We start from the raw sequence: 24471 nt of genomic DNA on the forward strand, positions 1-24471 counted from the left end.
TAGAAATTGCTCTATTTATTATTTATATTGAAGAAAGTAAATTTAGTTACAATAAAAGAAAGAAAGAAAAACTTCAACTGTTTTTAGTTATAAAAGAAAAAAAAAATTAGAGTCTACAGCACCCGGTATTCCCAGGCGGTCACCCATCCAAGTACTAACCGGGCCCGACGTTGCTTAACTTCGGTGATCGGACGAGAACCGGTGCTTTCAACGTGGTATGGCCGTAGACACAAGTGTGTGTAAATTTAAGACTTATATTCGCTACTCTCTTCACCGTTTCCGATGTACAGACGTTTACGTTTATGTGCCGTGTAAAATTAGTAATTAAAGTGTACTGATTAAAACTTATATAGATAAAACTGCCTTCATACATTATTCAGATTTGTCGTTCAGGCATTTTCGGACTCGGACATTAGTTGCTTAACCGCAGGTTTACACCTTCAAATGGACTTAAATAACAATGCATTTAAACGAAGAATCAGTTCATTTTTGTTGTTTTTGGGCATTATCATTATTATTATTATTATTTATCTTGTATCAACTGACTAATTCAATAGGTAAATAATCGACATCAGCCTATGAGCTACCTTTAAAGACGGACTCGAATCTGATTTGAAACGGATATCGTCTTGCAGCTCGGAAACGTTAAAGTTGTGGAAACACAGAAAGTGCAAGGAAGTGGAAGCAGGGAACATCCATCCAAACTTACTGTAATCAAAACAGAGATTTATACACCAATTTATTTTGTCAATGACCCATATTCGAAGTATTCGCTAAGGGATGCTAAGTTTCACACTGATAGACTGGTGCCCTGCTAAAAAACAGGTAAATAAAATAATTAAAAATAATACATTCCAAATATATCTATCAATTAGTGAATAAGAAATACCACAGACAAGTATCCAAAATGAAAGACATCGATTGCATACGTTGCAATTATTCGCTACATGCTGAATCCGAAATATCAGAAGAAATTTGGAGGATCTGGACGGCATACGAGGCGGCCCATTTCGATCCTGGAGGTAGAGGAAACTGAAAAATTTGCACCAGATTTGTGAACAAAAGAAATATTGGCCATATATGATCGCATATCATCACAGTGAGGATGGAACCCAAAAAAAAATTAAAAAATGCCTACAACACCCGGTATTCCCAGGCGGTCACCCATCCAAGTACTAACCGGGCCCGACGTTGCTTAACTTCGGTGATCGGACGAGAACCGGTGTTTTCAACGTGGTATGGCCGTAGACATTTGTACGTACAAATTTAAGACTAATATAGGTTGTCTCTTCGTCGTTACATACACTACACACATACATATATTAGACACACACACAGAGATATATATATATATATATATATATATATATATATATATATATATATATATATATATATATATATATATATATATATATATATATATATATATATATATATATATATATATATATATATATATATATATTAGAGACAGGGGAGAGCTCATCTTACGACAATACATCCCTTCAGTTTCAATCTGTAAGGAAGCAAGAGCTTATTTGATCGCCGATGTCACTGACATGTAGGTTGCCATATTTGTGCAGTCATTTGAATAGTAATACAATGGCGAGTTCCGTGTCAAATTTCATCAAGGTTGTCGTTTTCTTTCGTCAGTCAGCTTCATTAACGACAAATGATGTTATACTCGCAATTATTTCTGAGAAAATAAATCGTATTTCTCCCGATTTCATGCAGGTATATCTCGATGAAAGGTCGGTCAAGTTTGCATGGCAGGCTAGTAAGCACAGGGGCTCGCATCGTTGCTCACAATTAAACTGACAGTCATACATTTTATACTATATGTACGACTGATAGTTTCACTGTAAGCAATGATACGAGCCCCCTGTGGCTAGTAAGCAGCTACCCTATGCCGATACCGCATGGTGTCGGCGATTTCCAACGTTTTGATAAGCAAAACAAATATGTCCATACACCCCAATACAAATGTCCAAAGATCAAAAATCGCTATTTTGGGACTATTATGAATTCATTCAAGGACATTCTAAATTACATCATCGCCATACGTCAAGATTGTTAGCACATCAACACATTCAGAATTGGACTTCATTCAGAAAACCACTGGCATTCATTTGGAACACTACCCTTTTGGACTTGTCATAGAACATTTATGGACTATTTGTGATTTCATTCATAATGCTGAAAAGTATTTAAATTTTCACTTTGTATTCTTTATAAAAATAAATTAAGTCGGTTGATTTAGATTGGCTAAGATAGCATTAAGGTGTTTTTGTTTATATGAGCCAATATCACATTATTCTTTTCTTGGTTTAGATGGGCTAAGTTCACATTATGGTATATTGGTTTAGATGGGCTAAGTTCACATCAAGGTCTTTGGCTAAGTTTCCATTAAGATATTTGGTTTAGATTGGCTAAGTTTGCATTAAAGTGTATTGGCTTATATTGGCAAATTTCACATAGGAATTTGATTTAGATGGCCTAAGTTCACATTATAGTGTTCTGGCAAAAGACTGCTTGGTTTTGTTAGGCAATGAGAGTAGTCTTGCTCAATGGTACAATAAGGCAACCAGCTTGATAGAAATCTATCATGTTAACCATTGGACTGATGTACATTTTATCAGTGTAATTTAGAGTCTGTTTAAACCATTCCGAACACGCCATCTCTCTCCCTCCCTCTCTCTCTCAATATATATATATATATATATATATATATATATATATATATATATATATATATATATATATACACATGAAAGAAATAGTATTTTCAATCTTTCTGATCTGTACTGATATTCTGGTTGAATTCTAAAAGTAAATTTAAATATATATAAGGAGTTTGCAAATTTTATAAAAGTCAGCTTGCCTAGCAAGTAGCAGGACAATATGATACAATGTAGAATTTAAGAAAATGTCATTATATGTATTGAAACGTTTGTTTCCTTTGTATCTGTTGATACCTAAAAACCATATCCCAATAATTAAAATTATCTAAGACTATATGTAAATAATACACGTATGTATGTACGTTTCTATGTATGTATGTATGTACACACACAAACGTATATATATATATATATATATATATATATATATATATATATATATATATCACAAATGACACACACATATCTTAAAACACCCTCAGGGACCCAGGATATATATGATCCGTTTATACGAGATAAACTTGGTATAATTCAGTATGGTATAATTATCGAGTATGATCAGTAGAGTTTTTGCTCTTGTTTGCAATCGTTATAGGATAACGCGTTAAAAATGAAATTACACAGAAGTACAATTAATGTTAATAGCTGATAAAGTTATGCGAGCTTTGTTGCATACTCTCTCTCTCTCTCTCTCTCTCTCTCTCTCGTGTGTCAGTATGATAAAGCAAGAAGAAAAAGGAAGAACAGTAAAGAACATATATAAAAAGGTTTATTGAAACAGCGTCTCATCGTGGTGTGGGCACCACGATGCATAGGGATAAATAAAAAAGCGAGTATTCCATTACTTTTCACTTCATTTGATATGCATCCATGTGACACAGAACGCTCTCGGTGAGTACAGGGAATCAGATGTACGTCACTGTGCGGGACTAGGTATAAAACATTTCTTGTATTTTTAATTGTAAATTTTTCGGGCATTTAAGTAGAAATTAAATTATTTCAGTTCTAGTGAGAACAACATTTCGACTGTAAAACATAATTTGTTGTCTTGATGCGTTTTCAAGACTCTTGGGCTGATTAGTCACACATCTCTTCAACGTTTCCGATGTACAAATGTTTGTGTGCAGTATAATATTAGTAACTAAAGTGTATACTGATTCAAAGTTCTAATCCAAAAGAAGCAAAACTGGCCTCAGATACTCATATTTGTCACTCATCCATTTTCTGACCCAGATAAGGGGAGAATTCCACGTTGAAATTGACTTAAAATGCAGGTTCAGGACATTATTGTTGTTGTTATTATTATTATTATTATTCCTCTTTCTGTCCTATCATTTGGTTAAAATAAGCGACACCGGCCTATAAGCTAACTTTAAAAATAGGATCTTATCAGATTTGCAAAGGATATCTTCTTGCAACTTGGAGAAGTTAACGTTGTGGAAATACAGAAAGTGGAAGCATGGAATATCTATCTAAACTTACTGTAATCAAAACAGAATTTTATAACCCAATTTATTTTGCCAATGGCCCATATTTGAAGTATTCGCTACAGGATGCCAATTTTCCCACTGGCAGACTGAGGTCCTGTTGTACAAGAAATCAATCAATCAATAAATTAATTAAAAAAATTCTCACAATTCATACATTCCATATTTATCAATCAATTAGTTTATAAGAAATACCACAAATAAGTATGCAAAATGAAAGACACTGATGGCATATTTTGCAACTCTTCGCTAGAGACTACACCAGGAATATATGAGAAGAAACTTGAAGGAAGTATTTCGAGGTGAAAGGAGGCAGCTTGTTGTGGTAGTAAAAGTAGAGGAAACTGGATAAATTGAACCGAATTTGTTAATAAGAAATACTGGTCATCTATGATCGCATATTCCAGTAGTAAGGATCGAAACCAAGAGCAGAGAAGTGCGAAGCAACATTTGCTATATTCAGGTCCTATACTTGATTTTTTTAGGATCCGAATTATTGAAGAAAGTTAAGGAAAAAGAGAAAATGAAAGTCTAGAAATTGCTCTATTTATTATTTATATTGAAGAAAGTAAATTTAGTTACAATAAAAGAAAGAAAGAAAAACTTCAACTGTTTTTAGTTATAAAAGAAAAAAAAAATTAGAGTCTACAGCACCCGGTATTCCCAGGCGGTCACCCATCCAAGTACTAACCGGGCCCGACGTTGCTTAACTTCGGTGATCGGACGAGAACCGGTGCTTTCAACGTGGTATGGCCGTAGACACAAGTGTGTGTAAATTTAAGACTTATATTCGCTACTCTCTTCACCGTTTCCGATGTACAGACGTTTACGTTTATGTGCCGTGTAAAATTAGTAATTAAAGTGTACTGATTAAAACTTATATAGATAAAACTGCCTTCATACATTATTCAGATTTGTCGTTCAGGCATTTTCGGACTCGGACATTAGTTGCTTAACCGCAGGTTTACACCTTCAAATGGACTTAAATAACAATGCATTTAAACGAAGAATCAGTTCATTTTTGTTGTTTTTGGGCATTATCATTATTATTATTATTATTTATCTTGTATCAACTGACTAATTCAATAGGTAAATAATCGACATCAGCCTATGAGCTACCTTTAAAGACGGACTCGAATCTGATTTGAAACGGATATCGTCTTGCAGCTCGGAAACGTTAAAGTTGTGGAAACACAGAAAGTGCAAGGAAGTGGAAGCAGGGAACATCCATCCAAACTTACTGTAATCAAAACAGAGATTTATACACCAATTTATTTTGTCAATGACCCATATTCGAAGTATTCGCTAAGGGATGCTAAGTTTCACACTGATAGACTGGTGCCCTGCTAAAAAACAGGTAAATAAAATAATTAAAAATAATACATTCCAAATATATCTATCAATTAGTGAATAAGAAATACCACAGACAAGTATCCAAAATGAAAGACATCGATTGCATACGTTGCAATTATTCGCTACATGCTGAATCCGAAATATCAGAAGAAATTTGGAGGATCTGGACGGCATACGAGGCGGCCCATTTCGATCCTGGAGGTAGAGGAAACTGAAAAATTTGCACCAGATTTGTGAACAAAAGAAATATTGGCCATATATGATCGCATATCATCACAGTGAGGATGGAACCCAAAAAAAAATTAAAAAATGCCTACAACACCCGGTATTCCCAGGCGGTCACCCATCCAAGTACTAACCGGGCCCGACGTTGCTTAACTTCGGTGATCGGACGAGAACCGGTGTTTTCAACGTGGTATGGCCGTAGACATTTGTACGTACAAATTTAAGACTAATATAGGTTGTCTCTTCGTCGTTACATACACTACACACATACATATATTAGACACACACACAGATATATATATATATATATATATATATATATATATATATATATATATATATATATATATATATATATATATATATATATATATATATATTAGAGACAGGGGAGAGCTCATCTTACGACAATACATCCCTTCAGTTTCAATCTGTAAGGAAGCAAGAGCTTATTTGATCGCCGATGTCACTGACATGTAGGTTGCCATATTTGTGCAGTCATTTGAATAGTAATACAATGGCGAGTTCCGTGTCAAATTTCATCAAGGTTGTCGTTTTCTTTCGTCAGTCAGCTTCATTAACGACAAATGATGTTATACTCGCAATTATTTCTGAGAAAATAAATCGTATTTCTCCCGATTTCATGCAGGTATATCTCGATGAAAGGTCGGTCAAGTTTGCATGGCAGGCTAGTAAGCACAGGGGCTCGCATCGTTGCTCACAATTAAACTGACAGTCATACATTTTATACTATATGTACGACTGATAGTTTCACTGTAAGCAATGATACGAGCCCCCTGTGGCTAGTAAGCAGCTACCCTATGCCGATACCGCATGGTGTCGGCGATTTCCAACGTTTTGATAAGCAAAACAAATATGTCCATACACCCCAATACAAATGTCCAAAGATCAAAAATCGCTATTTTGGGACTATTATGAATTCATTCAAGGACATTCTAAATTACATCATCGCCATACGTCAAGATTGTTAGCACATCAACACATTCAGAATTGGACTTCATTCAGAAAACCACTGGCATTCATTTGGAACACTACCCTTTTGGACTTGTCATAGAACATTTATGGACTATTTGTGATTTCATTCATAATGCTGAAAAGTATTTAAATTTTCACTTTGTATTCTTTATAAAAATAAATTAAGTCGGTTGATTTAGATTGGCTAAGATAGCATTAAGGTGTTTTTGTTTATATGAGCCAATATCACATTATTCTTTTCTTGGTTTAGATGGGCTAAGTTCACATTATGGTATATTGGTTTAGATGGGCTAAGTTCACATTAAGGTCTTTGGCTAAGTTTCCATTAAGATATTTGGTTTAGATTGGCTAAGTTTGCATTAAAGTGTATTGGCTTATATTGGCAAATTTCACATAGGAATTTGATTTAGATGGCCTAAGTTCACATTATAGTGTTCTGGCAAAAGACTGCTTGGTTTTGTTAGGCAATGAGAGTAGTCTTGCTCAATGGTACAATAAGGCAACCAGCTTGATAGAAATCTATCATGTTAACCATTGGACTGATGTACATTTTATCAGTGTAATTTAGAGTCTGTTTAAACCATTCCGAACACGCCATCTCTCTCCCTCCCTCTCTCTCTCATATATATATATATATATATATATATATATATATATATATATATATATATATATATATATATATATATATATATATATATATATATATATACACACATGAAAGAAATAGTATTTTCAATCTTTCTGATCTGTACTGATATTCTGGTTGAATTCTAAAAGTAAATTTAAATATATATAAGGAGTTTGCAAATTTTATAAAAGTCAGCTTGCCTAGCAAGTAGCAGGACAATATGATACAATGTAGAATTTAAGAAAATGTCATTATATGTATTGAAACGTTTGTTTCCTTTGTATCTGTTGATACCTAAAAACCATATCCCAATAATTAAAATTATCTAAGACTATATGTAAATAATACACGTATGTATGTACGTTTCTATGTATGTATGTATGTACACACACAAACGTATATATATATATATATATATATATATATATATATATATATATATATATATATCACAAATGACACACACATATCTTAAAACACCCTCAGGGACCCAGGATATATATGATCCGTTTATACGAGATAAACTTGGTATAATTCAGTATGGTATAATTATCGAGTAAGATCAGTAGAGTTTTTGCCCTTGTTTGCAATCGTTATAGGATAACGCGTTAAAAATGAAATTACACAGAAGTACAATTAATGTTAATAGCTGATAAAGTTATGCGAGCTTTGTTGCATACTCTCTCTCTCTCTCTCTCTCTCTCTCTCTCTCTCTCTCTCTCTCTCTCGTGTGTCAGTATGATAAAGCAAGAAGAAAAAGGAAGAACAGTAAAGAACATATATAAAAAGGTTTATTGAAACAGCGTCTCATCGTGGTGTGGGCACCACGATGCATAGGGATAAATAAAAAAGCGAGTATTCCATTACTTTTCACTTCATTTGATATGCATCCATGTGACACAGAACGCTCTCGGTGAGTACAGGGAATCAGATGTACGTCACTGTGCGGGACTAGGTATAAAACATTTCTTGTATTTTTAATTGTAAATTTTTCGGGCATTTAAGTAGAAATTAAATTATTTCAGTTCTAGTGAGAACAACATTTCGACTGTAAAACATAATTTGTTGTCTTGATGCGTTTTCAAGACTCTTGGGCTGATTAGTCACACATCTCTTCAACGTTTCCGATGTACAAATGTTTGTGTGCAGTATAATATTAGTAACTAAAGTGTATACTGATTCAAAGTTCTAATCCAAAAGAAGCAAAACTGGCCTCAGATACTCATATTTGTCACTCATCCATTTTCTGACCCAGATAAGGGGAGAATTCCACGTTGAAATTGACTTAAAATGCAGGTTCAGGACATTATTGTTGTTGTTATTATTATTATTATTATTCCTCTTTCTGTCCTATCATTTGGTTAAAATAAGCGACACCGGCCTATAAGCTAACTTTAAAAATAGGATCTTATCAGATTTGCAAAGGATATCTTCTTGCAACTTGGAGAAGTTAACGTTGTGGAAATACAGAAAGTGGAAGCATGGAATATCTATCTAAACTTACTGTAATCAAAACAGAATTTTATAACCCAATTTATTTTGCCAATGGCCCATATTTGAAGTATTCGCTACAGGATGCCAATTTTCCCACTGGCAGACTGAGGTCCTGTTGTACAAGAAATCAATCAATCAATAAATTAATTAAAAAAATTCTCACAATTCATACATTCCATATTTATCAATCAATTAGTTTATAAGAAATACCACAAATAAGTATGCAAAATGAAAGACACTGATGGCATATTTTGCAACTCTTCGCTAGAGACTACACCAGGAATATATGAGAAGAAACTTGAAGGAAGTATTTCGAGGTGAAAGGAGGCAGCTTGTTGTGGTAGTAAAAGTAGAGGAAACTGGATAAATTGAACCGAATTTGTTAATAAGAAATACTGGTCATCTATGATCGCATATTCCAGTAGTAAGGATCGAAACCAAGAGCAGAGAAGTGCGAAGCAACATTTGCTATATTCAGGTCCTATACTTGATTTTTTTAGGATCCGAATTATTGAAGAAAGTTAAGGAAAAAGAGAAAATGAAAGTCTAGAAATTGCTCTATTTATTATTTATATTGAAGAAAGTAAATTTAGTTACAATAAAAGAAAGAAAGAAAAACTTCAACTGTTTTTAGTTATAAAAGAAAAAAAAAATTAGAGTCTACAGCACCCGGTATTCCCAGGCGGTCACCCATCCAAGTACTAACCGGGCCCGACGTTGCTTAACTTCGGTGATCGGACGAGAACCGGTGCTTTCAACGTGGTATGGCCGTAGACACAAGTGTGTGTAAATTTAAGACTTATATTCGCTACTCTCTTCACCGTTTCCGATGTACAGACGTTTACGTTTATGTGCCGTGTAAAATTAGTAATTAAAGTGTACTGATTAAAACTTATATAGATAAAACTGCCTTCATACATTATTCAGATTTGTCGTTCAGGCATTTTCGGACTCGGACATTAGTTGCTTAACCGCAGGTTTACACCTTCAAATGGACTTAAATAACAATGCATTTAAACGAAGAATCAGTTCATTTTTGTTGTTTTTGGGCATTATCATTATTATTATTATTATTTATCTTGTATCAACTGACTAATTCAATAGGTAAATAATCGACATCAGCCTATGAGCTACCTTTAAAGACGGACTCGAATCTGATTTGAAACGGATATCGTCTTGCAGCTCGGAAACGTTAAAGTTGTGGAAACACAGAAAGTGCAAGGAAGTGGAAGCAGGGAACATCCATCCAAACTTACTGTAATCAAAACAGAGATTTATACACCAATTTATTTTGTCAATGACCCATATTCGAAGTATTCGCTAAGGGATGCTAAGTTTCACACTGATAGACTGGTGCCCTGCTAAAAAACAGGTAAATAAAATAATTAAAAATAATACATTCCAAATATATCTATCAATTAGTGAATAAGAAATACCACAGACAAGTATCCAAAATGAAAGACATCGATTGCATACGTTGCAATTATTCGCTACATGCTGAATCCGAAATATCAGAAGAAATTTGGAGGATCTGGACGGCATACGAGGCGGCCCATTTCGATCCTGGAGGTAGAGGAAACTGAAAAATTTGCACCAGATTTGTGAACAAAAGAAATATTGGCCATATATGATCGCATATCATCACAGTGAGGATGGAACCCAAAAAAAAATTAAAAAATGCCTACAACACCCGGTATTCCCAGGCGGTCACCCATCCAAGTACTAACCGGGCCCGACGTTGCTTAACTTCGGTGATCGGACGAGAACCGGTGTTTTCAACGTGGTATGGCCGTAGACATTTGTACGTACAAATTTAAGACTAATATAGGTTGTCTCTTCGTCGTTACATACACTACACACATACATATATTAGACACACACACAGATATATATATATATATATATATATATATATATATATATATATATATATATATATATATATATATATATATATATATATATATTAGAGACAGGGGAGAGCTCATCTTACGACAATACATCCCTTCAGTTTCAATCTGTAAGGAAGCAAGAGCTTATTTGATCGCCGATGTCACTGACATGTAGGTTGCCATATTTGTGCAGTCATTTGAATAGTAATACAATGGCGAGTTCCGTGTCAAATTTCATCAAGGTTGTCGTTTTCTTTCGTCAGTCAGCTTCATTAACGACAAATGATGTTATACTCGCAATTATTTCTGAGAAAATAAATCGTATTTCTCCCGATTTCATGCAGGTATATCTCGATGAAAGGTCGGTCAAGTTTGCATGGCAGGCTAGTAAGCACAGGGGCTCGCATCGTTGCTCACAATTAAACTGACAGTCATACATTTTATACTATATGTACGACTGATAGTTTCACTGTAAGCAATGATACGAGCCCCCTGTGGCTAGTAAGCAGCTACCCTATGCCGATACCGCATGGTGTCGGCGATTTCCAACGTTTTGATAAGCAAAACAAATATGTCCATACACCCCAATACAAATGTCCAAAGATCAAAAATCGCTATTTTGGGACTATTATGAATTCATTCAAGGACATTCTAAATTACATCATCGCCATACGTCAAGATTGTTAGCACATCAACACATTCAGAATTGGACTTCATTCAGAAAACCACTGGCATTCATTTGGAACACTACCCTTTTGGACTTGTCATAGAACATTTATGGACTATTTGTGATTTCATTCATAATGCTGAAAAGTATTTAAATTTTCACTTTGTATTCTTTATAAAAATAAATTAAGTCGGTTGATTTAGATTGGCTAAGATAGCATTAAGGTGTTTTTGTTTATATGAGCCAATATCACATTATTCTTTTCTTGGTTTAGATGGGCTAAGTTCACATTATGGTATATTGGTTTAGATGGGCTAAGTTCACATTAAGGTCTTTGGCTAAGTTTCCATTAAGATATTTGGTTTAGATTGGCTAAGTTTGCATTAAAGTGTATTGGCTTATATTGGCAAATTTCACATAGGAATTTGATTTAGATGGCCTAAGTTCACATTATAGTGTTCTGGCAAAAGACTGCTTGGTTTTGTTAGGCAATGAGAGTAGTCTTGCTCAATGGTACAATAAGGCAACCAGCTTGATAGAAATCTATCATGTTAACCATTGGACTGATGTACATTTTATCAGTGTAATTTAGAGTCTGTTTAAACCATTCCGAACACGCCATCTCTCTCCCTCCCTCTCTCTCTCATATATATATATATATATATATATATATATATATATATATATATATATATATATATATATATATATATATATATATACACATGAAAGAAATAGTATTTTCAATCTTTCTGATCTGTACTGATATTCTGGTTGAATTCTAAAAGTAAATTTAAATATATATAAGGAGTTTGCAAATTTTATAAAAGTCAGCTTGCCTAGCAAGTAGCAGGACAATATGATACAATGTAGAATTTAAGAAAATGTCATTATATGTATTGAAACGTTTGTTTCCTTTGTATCTGTTGATACCTAAAAACCATATCCCAATAATTAAAATTATCTAAGACTATATGTAAATAATACACGTATGTATGTACGTTTCTATGTATGTATGTATGTACACACACAAACGTATATATATATATATATATATATATATATATATATATATATATATATATATATATATATATATATATATATATATATATATATATCACAAATGACACACACATATCTTAAAACACCCTCAGGGACCCAGGATATATATGATCCGTTTATACGAGATAAACTTGGTATAATTCAGTATGGTATAATTATCGAGTAAGATCAGTAGAGTTTTTGCCCTTGTTTGCAATCGTTATAGGATAACGCGTTAAAAATGAAATTACACAGAAGTACAATTAATGTTAATAGCTGATAAAGTTATGCGAGCTTTGTTGCATACTCTCTCTCTCTCTCTCTCTCTCTCTCTCTCTCTCTCTCGTGTGTCAGTATGATAAAGCAAGAAGAAAAAGGAAGAACAGTAAAGAACATATATAAAAAGGTTTATTGAAACAGCGTCTCATCGTGGTGTGGGCACCACGATGCATAGGGATAAATAAAAAAGCGAGTATTCCATTACTTTTCACTTCATTTGATATGCATCCATGTGACACAGAACGCTCTCGGTGAGTACAGGGAATCAGATGTACGTCACTGTGCGGGACTAGGTATAAAACATTTCTTGTATTTTTAATTGTAAATTTTTCGGGCATTTAAGTAGAAATTAAATTATTTCAGTTCTAGTGAGAACAACATTTCGACTGTAAAACATAATTTGTTGTCTTGATGCGTTTTCAAGACTCTTGGGCTGATTAGTCACACATCTCTTCAACGTTTCCGATGTACAAATGTTTGTGTGCAGTATAATATTAGTAACTAAAGTGTATACTGATTCAAAGTTCTAATCCAAAAGAAGCAAAACTGGCCTCAGATACTCATATTTGTCACTCATCCATTTTCTGACCCAGATAAGGGGAGAATTCCACGTTGAAATTGACTTAAAATGCAGGTTCAGGACATTATTGTTGTTGTTATTATTATTATTATTATTCCTCTTTCTGTCCTATCATTTGGTTAAAATAAGCGACACCGGCCTATAAGCTAACTTTAAAAATAGGATCTTATCAGATTTGCAAAGGATATCTTCTTGCAACTTGGAGAAGTTAACGTTGTGGAAATACAGAAAGTGGAAGCATGGAATATCTATCTAAACTTACTGTAATCAAAACAGAATTTTATAACCCAATTTATTTTGCCAATGGCCCATATTTGAAGTATTCGCTACAGGATGCCAATTTTCCCACTGGCAGACTGAGGTCCTGTTGTACAAGAAATCAATCAATCAATAAATTAATTAAAAAAATTCTCACAATTCATACATTCCATATTTATCAATCAATTAGTTTATAAGAAATACCACAAATAAGTATGCAAAATGAAAGACACTGATGGCATATTTTGCAACTCTTCGCTAGAGACTACACCAGGAATATATGAGAAGAAACTTGAAGGAAGTATTTCGAGGTGAAAGGAGGCAGCTTGTTGTGGTAGTAAAAGTAGAGGAAACTGGATAAATTGAACCGAATTTGTTAATAAGAAATACTGGTCATCTATGATCGCATATTCCAGTAGTAAGGATCGAAACCAAGAGCAGAGAAGTGCGAAGCAACATTTGCTATATTCAGGTCCTATACTTGATTTTTTTAGGATCCGAATTATTGAAGAAAGTTAAGGAAAAAGAGAAAATGAAAGTCTAGAAATTGCTCTATTTATTATTTATATTGAAGAAAGTAAATTTAGTTACAATAAAAGAAAGAAAGAAAAACTTCAACTGTTTTTAGTTATAAAAGAAAAAAAAAATTAGAGTCTACAGCACCCGGTATTCCCAGGCGGTCACCCATCCAAGTACTAACCGGGCCCGACGTTGCTTAACTTCGGTGATCGGACGAGAACCGGTGCTTTCAACGTGGTATGGCCGTAGACACAAGTGTGTGTAAATTTAAGACTTATATTCGCTACTCTCTTCACCGTTTCCGATGTACAGACGTTTACGTTTATGTGCCGTGTAAAATTAGTAATTAAAGTGTACTGATTAAAACTTATATAGATAAAACTGCCTTCATACATTATTCAGATTTGTCGTTCAGGCATTTTCGGACTCGGACATTAGTTGCTTAACCGCAGGTTTACACCTTCAAATGGACTTAAATAACAATGCATTTAAACGAAGAATCAGTTCATTTTTGTTGTTTTTGGGCATTATCATTATTATTATTATTATTTATCTTGTATCAACTGACTAATTCAATAGGTAAATAATCGACATCAGCCTATGAGCTACCTTTAAAGACGGACTCGAATCTGATTTGAAACGGATATCGTCTTGCAGCTCGGAAACGTTAAAGTTGTGGAAACACAGAAAGTGCAAGGAAGTGGAAGCAGGGAACATCCATCCAAACTTACTGTAATCAAAACAGAGATTTATACACCAATTTATTTTGTCAATGACCCATATTCGAAGTATTCGCTAAGGGATGCTAAGTTTCACACTGATAGACTGGTGCCCTGCTAAAAAACAGGTAAATAAAATAATTAAAAATAATACATTCCAAATATATCTATCAATTAGTGAATAAGAAATACCACAGACAAGTATCCAAAATGAAAGACATCGATTGCATACGTTGCAATTATTCGCTACATGCTGAATCCGAAATTTCAGAAGAAATTTGGAGGATCTGGACGGCATACGAGGCGGCCCATTTCGATCCTGGAGGTAGAGGAAACTGAAAAATTTGCACCAGATTTGTGAACAAAAGAAATATTGGCCATATATGATCGCATATCATCACAGTGAGGATGGAACCCAAAAAAAAATTAAAAAATGCCTACAACACCCGGTATTCCCAGGCGGTCACCCATCCAAGTACTAACCGGGCCCGACGTTGCTTAACTTCGGTGATCGGACGAGAACCGGTGTTTTCAACGTGGTATGGCCGTAGACATTTGTACGTACAAATTTAAGACTAATATAGGTTGTCTCTTCGTCGTTACATACACTACACACATACATATATTAGACACACACACAGATATATATATATATATATATATATATATATATATATATATATATATATATATATATATATATATATATATATATATATATTAGAGACAGGGGAGAGCTCATCTTACGACAATACATCCCTTCAGTTTCAATCTGTAAGGAAGCAAGAGCTTATTTGATCGCCGATGTCACTGACATGTAGGTTGCCATATTTGTGCAGTCATTTGAATAGTAATACAATGGCGAGTTCCGTGTCAAATTTCATCAAGGTTGTCGTTTTCTTTCGTCAGTCAGCTTCATTAACGACAAATGATGTTATACTCGCAATTATTTCTGAGAAAATAAATCGTATTTCTCCCGATTTCATGCAGGTATATCTCGATGAAAGGTCGGTCAAGTTTGCATGGCAGGCTAGTAAGCACAGGGGCTCGCATCGTTGCTCACAATTAAACTGACAGTCATACATTTTATACTATATGTACGACTGATAGTTTCACTGTAAGCAATGATACGAGCCCCCTGTGGCTAGTAAGCAGCTACCCTATGCCGATACCGCATGGTGTCGGCGATTTCCAACGTTTTGATAAGCAAAACAAATATGTCCATACACCCCAATACAAATGTCCAAAGATCAAAAATCGCTATTTTGGGACTATTATGAATTCATTCAAGGACATTCTAAATTACATCATCGCCATACGTCAAGATTGTTAGCACATCAACACATTCAGAATTGGACTTCATTCAGAAAACCACTGGCATTCATTTGGAACACTACCCTTTTGGACTTGTCATAGAACATTTATGGACTATTTGTGATTTCATTCATAATGCTGAAAAGTATTTAAATTTTCACTTTGTATTCTTTATAAAAATAAATTAAGTCGGTTGATTTAGATTGGCTAAGATAGCATTAAGGTGTTTTTGTTTATATGAGCCAATATCACATTATTCTTTTCTTGGTTTAGATGGGCTAAGTTCACATTATGGTATATTGGTTTAGATGGGCTAAGTTCACATTAAGGTCTTTGGCTAAGTTTCCATTAAGATATTTGGTTTAGATTGGCTAAGTTTGCATTAAAGTGTATTGGCTTATATTGGCAAATTTCACATAGGAATTTGATTTAGATGGCCTAAGTTCACATTATAGTGTTCTGGCAAAAGACTGCTTGGTTTTGTTAGGCAATGAGAGTAGTCTTGCTCAATGGTACAATAAGGCAACCAGCTTGATAGAAATCTATCATGTTAACCATTGGACTGATGTACATTTTATCAGTGTAATTTAGAGTCTGTTTAAACCATTCCGAACACGCCATCTCTCTCCCTCCCTCTCTCTCTCATATATATATATATATATATATATATATATATATATATATATATATATATATATATATATATATATACACACATGAAAGAAATAGTATTTTCAATCTTTCTGATCTGTACTGATATTCTGGTTGAATTCTAAAAGTAAATTTAAATATATATAAGGAGTTTGCAAATTTTATAAAAGTCAGCTTGCCTAGCAAGTAGCAGGACAATATGATACAATGTAGAATTTAAGAAAATGTCATTATATGTATTGAAACGTTTGTTTCCTTTGTATCTGTTGATACCTAAAAACCATATCCCAATAATTAAAATTATCTAAGACTATATGTAAATAATACACGTATGTATGTACGTTTCTATGTATGTATGTATGTACACACACAAACGTATATATATATATATATATATATATATATATATATATATATATATATATATATATATATATATATCACAAATGACACACACATATCTTAAAACACCCTCAGGGACCCAGGATATATATGATCCGTTTATACGAGATAAACTTGGTATAATTCAGTATGGTATAATTATCGAGTAAGATCAGTAGAGTTTTTGCCCTTGTTTGCAATCGTTATAGGATAACGCGTTAAAAATGAAATTACACAGAAGTACAATTAATGTTAATAGCTGATAAAGTTATGCGAGCTTTGTTGCATACTCTCTCTCTCTCTCTCTCTCTCTCTCTCTCTCTCTCTCTCGTGTGTCAGTATGATAAAGCAAGAAGAAAAAGGAAGAACAGTAAAGAACATATATAAAAAGGTTTATTGAAACAGCGTCTCATCGTGGTGTGGGCACCACGATGCATAGGGATAAATAAAAAAGCGAGTATTCCATTACTTTTCACTTCATTTGATATGCATCCATGTGACACAGAACGCTCTCGGTGAGTACAGGGAATCAGATGTACGTCACTGTGCGGGACTAGGTATAAAACATTTCTTGTATTTTTAATTGTAAATTTTTCGGGCATTTAAGTAGAAATTAAATTATTTCAGTTCTAGTGAGAACAACATTTCGACTGTAAAACATAATTTGTTGTCTTGATGCGTTTTCAAGACTCTTGGGCTGATTAGTCACACATCTCTTCAACGTTTCCGATGTACAAATGTTTGTGTGCAGTATAATATTAGTAACTAAAGTGTATACTGATTCAAAGTTCTAATCCAAAAGAAGCAAAACTGGCCTCAGATACTCATATTTGTCACTCATCCATTTTCTGACCCAGATAAGGGGAGAATTCCACGTTGAAATTGACTTAAAATGCAGGTTCAGGACATTATTGTTGTTGTTATTATTATTATTATTATTCCTCTTTCTGTCCTATCATTTGGTTAAAATAAGCGACACCGGCCTATAAGCTAACTTTAAAAATAGGATCTTATCAGATTTGCAAAGGATATCTTCTTGCAACTTGGAGAAGTTAACGTTGTGGAAATACAGAAAGTGGAAGCATGGAATATCTATCTAAACTTACTGTAATCAAAACAGAATTTTATAACCCAATTTATTTTGCCAATGGCCCATATTTGAAGTATTCGCTACAGGATGCCAATTTTCCCACTGGCAGACTGAGGTCCTGTTGTACAAGAAATCAATCAATCAATAAATTAATTAAAAAAATTCTCACAATTCATACATTCCATATTTATCAATCAATTAGTTTATAAGAAATACCACAAATAAGTATGCAAAATGAAAGACACTGATGGCATATTTTGCAACTCTTCGCTAGAGACTACACCAGGAATATATGAGAAGAAACTTGAAGGAAGTATTTCGAGGTGAAAGGAGGCAGCTTGTTGTGGTAGTAAAAGTAGAGGAAACTGGATAAATTGAACCGAATTTGTTAATAAGAAATACTGGTCATCTATGATCGCATATTCCAGTAGTAAGGATCGAAACCAAGAGCAGAGAAGTGCGAAGCAACATTTGCTATATTCAGGTCCTATACTTGATTTTTTTAGGATCCGAATTATTGAAGAAAGTTAAGGAAAAAGAGAAAATGAAAGTCTAGAAATTGCTCTATTTATTATTTATATTGAAGAAAGTAAATTTAGTTACAATAAAAGAAAGAAAGAAAAACTTCAACTGTTTTTAGTTATAAAAGAAAAAAAAAATTAGAGTCTACAGCACCCGGTATTCCCAGGCGGTCACCCATCCAAGTACTAACCGGGCCCGACGTTGCTTAACTTCGGTGATCGGACGAGAACCGGTGCTTTCAACGTGGTATGGCCGTAGACACAAGTGTGTGTAAATTTAAGACTTATATTCGCTACTCTCTTCACCGTTTCCGATGTACAGACGTTTACGTTTATGTGCCGTGTAAAATTAGTAATTAAAGTGTACTGATTAAAACTTATATAGATAAAACTGCCTTCATACATTATTCAGATTTGTCGTTCAGGCATTTTCGGACTCGGACATTAGTTGCTTAACCGCAGGTTTACACCTTCAAATGGACTTAAATAACAATGCATTTAAACGAAGAATCAGTTCATTTTTGTTGTTTTTGGGCATTATCATTATTATTATTATTATTTATCTTGTATCAACTGACTAATTCAATAGGTAAATAATCGACATCAGCCTATGAGCTACCTTTAAAGACGGACTCGAATCTGATTTGAAACGGATATCGTCTTGCAGCTCGGAAACGTTAAAGTTGTGGAAACACAGAAAGTGCAAGGAAGTGGAAGCAGGGAACAGCCATCCAAACTTACTGTAATCAAAACAGAGATTTATACACCAATTTATTTTGTCAATGACCCATATTCGAAGTATTCGCTAAGGGATGCTAAGTTTCACACTGATAGACTGGTGCCCTGCTAAAAAACAGGTAAATAAAATAATTAAAAATAATACATTCCAAATATATCTATCAATTAGTGAATAAGAAATACCACAGACAAGTATCCAAAATGAAAGACATCGATTGCATACGTTGCAATTATTCGCTACATGCTGAATCCGAAATATCAGAAGAAATTTGGAGGATCTGGACGGCATACGAGGCGGCCCATTTCGATCCTGGAGGTAGAGGAAACTGAAAAATTTGCACCAGATTTGTGAACAAAAGAAATATTGGCCATATATGATCGCATATCATCACAGTGAGGATGGAACCCAAAAAAAAATTAAAAAATGCCTACAACACCCGGTATTCCCAGGCGGTCACCCATCCAAGTACTAACCGGGCCCGACGTTGCTTAACTTCGGTGATCGGACGAGAACCGGTGTTTTCAACGTGGTATGGCCGTAGACATTTGTACGTACAAATTTAAGACTAATATAGGTTGTCTCTTCGTCGTTACATACACTACACACATACATATATTAGACACACACACAGATATATATATATATATATATATATATATATATATATATATATATATATATATATATATATATATATATATATATTAGAGACAGGGGAGAGCTCATCTTACGACAATACATCCCTTCAGTTTCAATCTGTAAGGAAGCAAGAGCTTATTTGATCGCCGATGTCACTGACATGTAGGTTGCCATATTTGTGCAGTCATTTGAATAGTAATACAATGGCGAGTTCCGTGTCAAATTTCATCAAGGTTGTCGTTTTCTTTCGTCAGTCAGCTTCATTAACGACAAATGATGTTATACTCGCAATTATTTCTGAGAAAATAAATCGTATTTCTCCCGATTTCATGCAGGTATATCTCGATGAAAGGTCGGTCAAGTTTGCATGGCAGGCTAGTAAGCACAGGGGCTCGCATCGTTGCTCACAATTAAACTGACAGTCATACATTTTATACTATATGTACGACTGATAGTTTCACTGTAAGCAATGATACGAGCCCCCTGTGGCTAGTAAGCAGCTACCCTATGCCGATACCGCATGGTGTCGGCGATTTCCAACGTTTTGATAAGCAAAACAAATATGTCCATACACCCCAATACAAATGTCCAAAGATCAAAAATCGCTATTTTGGGACTATTATGAATTCATTCAAGGACATTCTAAATTACATCATCGCCATACGTCAAGATTGTTAGCACATCAACACATTCAGAATTGGACTTCATTCAGAAAACCACTGGCATTCATTTGGAACACTACCCTTTTGGACTTGTCATAGAACATTTATGGACTATTTGTGATTTCATTCATAATGCTGAAAAGTATTTAAATTTTCACTTTGTATTCTTTATAAAAATAAATTAAGTCGGTTGATTTAGATTGGCTAAGATAGCATTAAGGTGTTTTTGTTTATATGAGCCAATATCACATTATTCTTTTCTTGGTTTAGATGGGCTAAGTTCACATTATGGTATATTGGTTTAGATGGGCTAAGTTCACATTAAGGTCTTTGGCTAAGTTTCCATTAAGATATTTGGTTTAGATTGGCTAAGTTTGCATTAAAGTGTATTGGCTTATATTGGCAAATTTCACATAGGAATTTGATTTAGATGGCCTAAGTTCACATTATAGTGTTCTGGCAAAAGACTGCTTGGTTTTGTTAGGCAATGAGAGTAGTCTTGCTCAATGGTACAATAAGGCAACCAGCTTGATAGAAATCTATCATGTTAACCATTGGACTGATGTACATTTTATCAGTGTAATTTAGAGTCTGTTTAAACCATTCAGAACACGCCATCTCTCTCCCTCCCTCTCTCTCTCATATATATATATATATATATATATATATATATATATATATATATATATATATATATATATATATATATATATATATATATATACACATGAAAGAAATAGTATTTTCAATCTTTCTGATCTGTACTGATATTCTGGTTGAATTCTAAAAGTAAATTTAAATATATATAAGGAGTTTGCAAATTTTATAAAAGTCAGCTTGCCTAGCAAGTAGCAGGACAATATGATACAATGTAGAATTTAAGAAAATGTCATTATATGTATTGAAACGTTTGTTTCCTTTGTATCTGTTGATACCTAAAAACCATATCCCAATAATTAAAATTATCTAAGACTATATGTAAATAATACACGTATGTATGTACGTTTCTATGTATGTATGTATGTACACACACAAACGTATATATATATATATATATATATATATCACAAATGACACACACATATCTTAAAACACCCTCAGGGACCCAGGATATATATGATCCGTTTATACGAGATAAACTTGGTATAATTCAGTATGGTATAATTATCGAGTAAGATCAGTAGAGTTTTTGCCCTTGTTTGCAATCGTTATAGGATAACGCGTTAAAAATGAAATTACACAGAAGTACAATTAATGTTAATAGCTGATAAAGTTATGCGAGCTTTGTTGCATACTCTCTCTCTCTCTCTCTCTCTCTCTCTCTCTCTCGTGTGTCAGTATGATAAAGCAAGAAGAAAAAGGAAGAACAGTAAAGAACATATATAAAAAGGTTTATTGAAACAGCGTCTCATCGTGGTGTGGGCACCACGATGCATAGGGATAAATAAAAAAGCGAGTATTCCATTACTTTTCACTTCATTTGATATGCATCCATGTGACACAGAACGCTCTCGGTGAGTACAGGGAATCAGATGTACGTCACTGTGCGGGACTAGGTATAAAACATTTCTTGTATTTTTAATTGTAAATTTTTCGGGCATTTAAGTAGAAATTAAATTATTTCAGTTCTAGTGAGAACAACATTTCGACTGTAAAACATAATTTGTTGTCTTGATGCGTTTTCAAGACTCTTGGGCTGATTAGTCACACATCTCTTCAACGTTTCCGATGTACAAATGTTTGTGTGCAGTATAATATTAGTAACTAAAGTGTATACTGATTCAAAGTTCTAATCCAAAAGAAGCAAAACTGGCCTCAGATACTCATATTTGTCACTCATCCATTTTCTGACCCAGATAAGGGGAGAATTCCACGTTGAAATTGACTTAAAATGCAGGTTCAGGACATTATTGTTGTTGTTATTATTATTATTATTATTCCTCTTTCTGTCCTATCATTTGGTTAAAATAAGCGACACCGGCCTATAAGCTAACTTTAAAAATAGGATCTTATCAGATTTGCAAAGGATATCTTCTTGCAACTTGGAGAAGTTAACGTTGTGGAAATACAGAAAGTGGAAGCATGGAATATCTATCTAAACTTACTGTAATCAAAACAGAATTTTATAACCCAATTTATTTTGCCAATGTGGCCCATATTTGAAGTATTCGCTACAGGATGCCAATTTTCCCACTGGCAGACTGAGGTCCTGTTGTACAAGAAATCAATCAATCAATAAATTAATTAAAAAAATTCTCACAATTCATACATTCCATATTTATCAATCAATTAGTTTATAAGAAATACCACAAATAAGTATGCAAAATGAAAGACACTGATGGCATATTTTGCAACTCTTCGCTAGAGACTACACCAGGAATATATGAGAAGAAACTTGAAGGAAGTATTTCGAGGTGAAAGGAGGCAGCTTGTTGTGGTAGTAAAAGTAGAGGAAACTGGATAAATTGAACCGAATTTGTTAATAAGAAATACTGGTCATCTATGATCGCATATTCCAGTAGTAAGGATCGAAACCAAGAGCAGAGAAGTGCGAAGCAACATTTGCTATATTCAGGTCCTATACTTGATTTTTTTAGGATCCGAATTATTGAAGAAAGTTAAGGAAAAAGAGAAAATGAAAGTCTAGAAATTGCTCTATTTATTATTTATATTGAAGAAAGTAAATTTAGTTACAATAAAAGAAAGAAAGAAAAACTTCAACTGTTTTTAGTTATAAAAGAAAAAAAAAATTAGAGTCTACAGCACCCGGTATTCCCAGGCGGTCACCCATCCAAGTACTAACCGGGCCCGACGTTGCTTAACTTCGGTGATCGGACGAGAACCGGTGCTTTCAACGTGGTATGGCCGTAGACACAAGTGTGTGTAAATTTAAGACTTATATTCGCTACTCTCTTCACCGTTTCCGATATACAGACGTTTACGTTTATGTGCCGTGTAAAATTAGTAATTAAAGTGTACTGATTAAAACTTATATAGATAAAACTGCCTTCATACATTATTCAGATTTGTCGTTCAGGCATTTTCGGACTCGGACATTAGTTGCTTAACCGCAGGTTTACACCTTCAAATGGACTTAAATAACAATGCATTTAAACGAAGAATCAGTTCATTTTTGTTGTTTTTGGGCATTATCATTATTATTATTATTATTTATCTTGTATCAACTGACTAATTCAATAGGTAAATAATCGACATCAGCCTATGAGCTACCTTTAAAGACGGACTCGAATCTGATTTGAAACGGATATCGTCTTGCAGCTCGGAAACGTTAAAGTTGTGGAAACACAGAAAGTGCAAGGAAGTGGAAGCAGGGAACATCCATCCAAACTTACTGTAATCAAAACAGAGATTTATACACCAATTTATTTTGTCAATGACCCATATTCGAAGTATTCGCTAAGGGATGCTAAGTTTCACACTGATAGACTGGTGCCCTGCTAAAAAACAGGTAAATAAAATAATTAAAAATAATACATTCCAAATATATCTATCAATTAGTGAATAAGAAATACCACAGACAAGTATCCAAAATGAAAGACATCGATTGCATACGTTGCAATTATTCGCTACATGCTGAATCCGAAATATCAGAAGAAATTTGGAGGATCTGGACGGCATACGAGGC

General features: G+C 33.9%; 11 non-coding genes across 11 annotated transcripts; all 11 read right to left on the reverse strand.

Annotated features, from left to right (window-relative positions):
- Positions 1–110: 110 nt before the first annotated feature.
- LOC149788383 (5S ribosomal RNA) lies at positions 111–229 on the reverse strand. Its single transcript, XR_016424602.1, has one exon. It is a non-coding gene; the product is annotated as a 5S ribosomal RNA (ribosomal RNA).
- Positions 230–1131: 902 nt separating this feature from the next.
- Positions 1132–1250, reverse strand: LOC149788384 (5S ribosomal RNA). The gene has a single exon (XR_016424736.1). It is a non-coding gene; the product is annotated as a 5S ribosomal RNA (ribosomal RNA).
- A 3563-nt stretch (positions 1251–4813) lies between these two features.
- On the reverse strand, positions 4814–4932 carry LOC149788385 (5S ribosomal RNA). The gene has a single exon (XR_016424603.1). It is a non-coding gene; the product is annotated as a 5S ribosomal RNA (ribosomal RNA).
- A 902-nt stretch (positions 4933–5834) lies between these two features.
- On the reverse strand, positions 5835–5953 carry LOC149788386 (5S ribosomal RNA). Its single transcript, XR_016424737.1, has one exon. It is a non-coding gene; the product is annotated as a 5S ribosomal RNA (ribosomal RNA).
- A 3574-nt stretch (positions 5954–9527) lies between these two features.
- Positions 9528–9646, reverse strand: LOC149788387 (5S ribosomal RNA). The gene has a single exon (XR_016424604.1). It is a non-coding gene; the product is annotated as a 5S ribosomal RNA (ribosomal RNA).
- Positions 9647–10548: 902 nt separating this feature from the next.
- On the reverse strand, positions 10549–10667 carry LOC149788388 (5S ribosomal RNA). The gene has a single exon (XR_016424738.1). It is a non-coding gene; the product is annotated as a 5S ribosomal RNA (ribosomal RNA).
- Positions 10668–14241: 3574 nt separating this feature from the next.
- Positions 14242–14360, reverse strand: LOC149788389 (5S ribosomal RNA). Its single transcript, XR_016424605.1, has one exon. It is a non-coding gene; the product is annotated as a 5S ribosomal RNA (ribosomal RNA).
- Positions 14361–15262: 902 nt separating this feature from the next.
- On the reverse strand, positions 15263–15381 carry LOC149788390 (5S ribosomal RNA). Its single transcript, XR_016424739.1, has one exon. It is a non-coding gene; the product is annotated as a 5S ribosomal RNA (ribosomal RNA).
- Positions 15382–18927: 3546 nt separating this feature from the next.
- Positions 18928–19046, reverse strand: LOC149788391 (5S ribosomal RNA). The gene has a single exon (XR_016424606.1). It is a non-coding gene; the product is annotated as a 5S ribosomal RNA (ribosomal RNA).
- Positions 19047–19948: 902 nt separating this feature from the next.
- LOC149788392 (5S ribosomal RNA) lies at positions 19949–20067 on the reverse strand. The gene has a single exon (XR_016424740.1). It is a non-coding gene; the product is annotated as a 5S ribosomal RNA (ribosomal RNA).
- Positions 20068–23579: 3512 nt separating this feature from the next.
- LOC149788393 (5S ribosomal RNA) lies at positions 23580–23698 on the reverse strand. The gene has a single exon (XR_016424607.1). It is a non-coding gene; the product is annotated as a 5S ribosomal RNA (ribosomal RNA).
- Between the last annotated feature and the right edge of the window lie 773 nt (positions 23699–24471).

Source organism: Sinohyriopsis cumingii, chromosome 11 (assembly GCF_028554795.1).
Source record: "Sinohyriopsis cumingii isolate HCF-2022 chromosome 11, ASM2855479v2, whole genome shotgun sequence".
NCBI lineage: Eukaryota > Metazoa > Mollusca > Bivalvia > Unionida > Unionidae > Sinohyriopsis > Sinohyriopsis cumingii.